Source organism: Ovis canadensis, chromosome 3 (genome assembly GCF_042477335.2).
Source record: "Ovis canadensis isolate MfBH-ARS-UI-01 breed Bighorn chromosome 3, ARS-UI_OviCan_v2, whole genome shotgun sequence".
Taxonomy (NCBI): Eukaryota; Metazoa; Chordata; class Mammalia; order Artiodactyla; family Bovidae; genus Ovis; species Ovis canadensis.
In genome coordinates, this window is record NC_091247.1 from 42,878,304 (window position 1) to 42,883,213 (window position 4,910).

Sequence of the window (4,910 nt, forward strand, 5' to 3'; positions counted from 1 at the left end):
ATATTTGTATTTAAAAGGCGTTCAAGGAAAGAAGAGCCAGCAAAGGAGACCTGAGTGTGAACAGTTAATTGCACGTTGTGGAGAAGACATCTTCAAGAAGGAGAGTCAAGTATTGAAATCTGCGAAGAGAAGGACAAACCTCAAAGGAAGTCCCTGGATCAGGCAGTTGGAAGTTCCTGACTGACTCCTCCATTTCAGCAGAACCTCACGGGATTGCGAGTGGAGGCAGAAAGTTTTCACTATTCTCTAATGGATGTTGGCCAAAAACAGGAGGAGAGTGGTCACCTACCCTCATGATAAAACTTTTGCTTTTCAGTGATGTGTGGCCTAGTATATGGCAGGTTATGTGACCCCACCAGACTCATCAGTTGACACGTGTTAGAGCAAGGTGAGAGAAAGAGGCATGTACATAGTAGGGCTGACATCCAGAACTAGCTGATGTTGATGCTGATGGCCAGCGGTGCCAAATATTAGTAGTTAGGGGCTTAAGTGGTCCTGAGAGGTGGGGTGTAGCTTAAATGGTCAATATGAAGAGGAGATCAGTCTGCTAGGAAACAGGAAACCAAGAGTGAAACTGGCAAAGGTACTGTTATATTAATTTCAATAATACCTAGTTGGAAGTTCTGGGAAGCAGGCATTCTTAGACACATCTGATAAGGATTTAAATTGAAACAATCCTATCAACAAGTAACCAAAACAGAACAAATAAGCCAAAAACACCTTTAAAAGCTTGTGTGATGTTGTGATTTATAATAAAACGGGTGTATGTACTCTTTGGTCAGTTCCTGGCACAGAGCTGCTAAAATCCTTGGCAATGCCTAAGTGTTGAGATAGATTCTGAAGTCATTTCTTATGTTAATGAGTGTCCTGTGGAAAGCCTCTAGGTTATCTAAGCACCCAGGCTAGTTACCAGGGGAACCAACCCAGTGACTAGAGAGGAGACCTTCTGGGAGGAGAGAGGGGCTGGAGGTTGGGTTCAATCACCAATGGTTGATGATCTAATCAATCCTGACTAGGTAATGAGTCCTCCATAAAAACCCAAAAGGACAGATCTTTCAAGTTGGTCATCACCTGGAGGTGTTGAGAGAACATGGAAGCTCTATGACCATGCCCTAGGCATCTCTTCCATCTGGTTGTTACTCAGTTATATCCTTCTATAATAAACTGGTAACCTAGTTCAGTTCAGTTCAGTCGCTCAGTTGTGTCCAACTCTTTGTGACCCCATGAACCACAGCATGCCAGGCCTCCCTGTCCATCACCAGTTCCCGGAGTTCACCCAAACTCATGTCCATTGAGTCGGTGATGCAATCCAACCATCTCATCCTCTGTCGGCCCCTTCTCCTTCTGCCTTCAATCTTTCCCAACATCAGGGTCTTTTCAAATGAGTCAGCTCTTCGCATCAAGTGGCCAAAATACTGGAGTTTCAGCTTCAACATCAGTCCTTCCAATGAATATTCAGGACTGATTTCTTTTAGGATTGACTGGTAGGATCTCCTTGCAGTTTAAGGGACTCTCAAGAGTCTTCTCCAACACCACAGTTTGAAAGCATCAATTCTTCTGTGCTCAGCTTTCTTTATAGTCCATACACTCTCACATCCATACATGACCACTGGAAAAACCATAGCCTTGACTAGACAGACCTTTGTTGGCAAAGTAATGTCTCTGTTTTTTAATATGCTGTCTAGGTTGGTCATAACTTTTGTTCCAAGGAGTAAGCGTCTTTTAATTTCACATCTGCAATCACCATTTGCAGTGATTTTAGAGCCCAGAAAAATAAAGTCAGCCACTGTTTCCATTGTTTCCCCATCTATTTTCCATGAAGTGATGGGACTGGATGCCAAGATCCTAGTTTTCTGAATGTTGAGCTTTAAGCCAACTTTTTCACTCTCCTCTTTCACTTTCATCAAGAGACTCTTTAGTTCTTCACTTTCTGCCATAAGGGTGGTGTCATCTGCATATCTGAGGTTATTGATATTTCTCCCGGCAATCTTGATTCCAGCTTGTGCTTCATCCAGCCCAGCGTTTCTCATGATGTACTCTGCATAGAAGTTAAATAAGCAGAGGGACAATACACAGCCTTGACGTACTCCTTTTCCTATTTGGAACCAGTCTGTTGTTCCATGTCCAATTCTAACTCTTGCTTCCTGACCTGCATACCGATTTCTCAGGCGGCAGGTCAGGTAGTCTGATATTCCCGTCTCTTGAAGAATTTTCCACAGTTTGTTATCCACATAGTCAAAGGCTTTGGCATAGTCAATAAAGCAGAAATAGATGTTTTTCTGGAACTCTAGCTTTTTCAATGATCCAGCAGATGTTGGCAATTTGATCTCTGGTTCCTCTGCCTTTTCTAAATCTAGTTTGAACATCTGGAAGTTCACGGTTCACATATTGTTGAAGCCTGGCTTGGAGAATTTTCAGCATTACTTTGCTGGAGTGTGAGATGAGTGCAATTGTGTGGTAGTTTGAGCATTCTTTGGCATTGCCTTTCTTTGGCATTGCCTTTTCCAGTCCTGTGGCCACTACTGAGTTTTCCAAATTTGCTGGCATATTGAATGCAGCACTTTCACAGCATCATCTTTTAGGATTTATCATTTTAGGACATATCATTGTAGACTTTTTCTATTTAAATGTATGTATACTTTAAAAATTCATTGAAAAAATTTTTTTAATTTTAGCTAAAGTGGAAGACTAGATCAGAGGTCAGCAAACATTTTCAGTCAAGGATGGGATAGTAAATATTTTCAGCTTTGTGGACCATCACTGTTGCAATTATTCAGTTCTACCACTGTAGTGTGAAAGCATCAGTAAATAACATGCAAACCAATAAACAGGGCTGTTTTCCAAAAAAGCTTCATTTATAAACAAATAGTGGGCCAGACTTGGCTCATGGGCCAGAGTCTTCAGACCCCTGGACTTAGATGAACAAATAAACAAACCAAAAAATGCCAGCTTCCTGAGCATGCTGGCCAAAGAATACAGCTTATTTGGTTCCTGTTTCATCAGGTTCAGTTCCAATGTCCATGCTTCTGGGTTGCTGTGTAGTACTTCTTCCTGTTCAACATCAGTCATGATCATTCCCTTTTACACACTGAGTTACCTGCCTTCAACCTGGCATCCACATAAGAAGTTCCACCCACCCACTGCTCATATCCAGGCTACCTGGATAAAGGACTCACACCAACCTACTGGAATCAGCCACCCTGGTAACAATAACTGAGTTCCTATGGCGTTTGGGGCACATGCTTCTGTTCCAACCTTATAGTAACTGTGATCAGGGCCCATGTCTTGTTCAACTTTGTATTTCTAGTGCCTGGCACATACAAATCACTAAGTTAGAGCTGAATAAATGAATGACCTATAAGCAAGCAAGGATCTGACTCTCGAGTACTGTGGCTTGGAAATGAACAGGATATGGCACACAGCACATAGTCAATAGAGATGTGTCTCCTTAGCATCTGTGCACAACAAGTTGTGTAACAGCAACTGCTAGTGCCACAGTCATAAGTGCTTTAGACAAATGTTCCTCAAAGTCCTATGTGAATTTGAATCACTTGAAATTTGTATTAAAATGCAGATTTTTATTCCGGAGTTCTGGGATGAGGCCTAAGACTCCGCGTCTCTAGCAAGTTCCCAGGGAGGCCGATTTTACTGGTCCAAGTAGCAAGGTTACATCTCATAAGTAGGGGTTCCTGGTCTGGAGAGAGAAACAACATGTTTTTTTAAATGTATAGGTAAAGCAGATACAATAGGGGGAATAATAGGATTTTCTCCAAAGCCTGGAGTTTGACATAGTGTGAATGATGCCATTCAGAGAATTGAGTCAGGGATTGAGTCACAAGAAACACAGCAACTTTGGGGTTGGAACCAGAAAGATAAATATCACATTCACCAATCCTAAGACTGCATTTTCCTACATTTTAACATCTCTAAATCAGTATGTGTCATACTATCACTGGTGGCCAGGTAGGTGGGTAATCATATCACAGTTGTCGTTTCCTGACACCACCAGGCACAGTTAGAAAAGTGTTGGCATCAAAACTTGCAGAACAGATGTCAGTAGCTTGGGAGAAAATTCCAGAGACCAGAGTGAAGCCCTCTTAAGACATGCAACAACACAAAGGCAACTGACGGCGGAGATGGTGATGCTGTGTGGAAAACTAGAATTAAAAAGTGATCAGAGGAAATTCCCTGGTGGTCCAGTGGTTAAGACTCCAAGCTCCCAATACAGGGGGCCCGGGGAAACTAAGATTCCCACGTGCTGCAACTAAGAGCTCCTGTGCTGCAACTAAAGATCCCACGTGATGCAACAGTCAAATTGATTAATTATTAAAATAATATCTTTTTTAAAAGTGATCAGGTTAAAACATCCTGCAATTCAGTAGTGTTGATGGCTGCACAACCTTGTGAGCAAACTAAAAATCACTGAACGGTTCACTTGAAAAGGGATTAACTTTATAGTGTGTGAATTATAGCTCAATTTTTTTGTTAAGTGGGGAAAACATTTGGGAAGATTGGAAGTACTCTGGAGATGGATGATGGTCATGGTCGAACAACAATATGAATGTACTTAATGTCATCTAATTGTACACTTAAAGTTACAATTTATGTTATGTATATTACCACAGTCAATTACGGAGAAGGCAATGGCACCCCACTCCAGTACTCTTGCCTGGAAAATCCCATGGATGGAGGAGCCTGGTAGGCTGCAGTCCATGGGGTCGATAAGAATCAGACACTACTGAGCAGCTTCACTTTCACTTTTCACTTTCATGCATTGGAGAAGGAAATGGCAATCCACTCCAGTGTTCTTGCCTGGAGAATCCCAGGGATGGGGATGCCTGTTGGGCTGCTGTCTGTGGGGTCGCACAGAGTCAGACACGACTGAAGCAACAGCAGCACAATCATTAAAA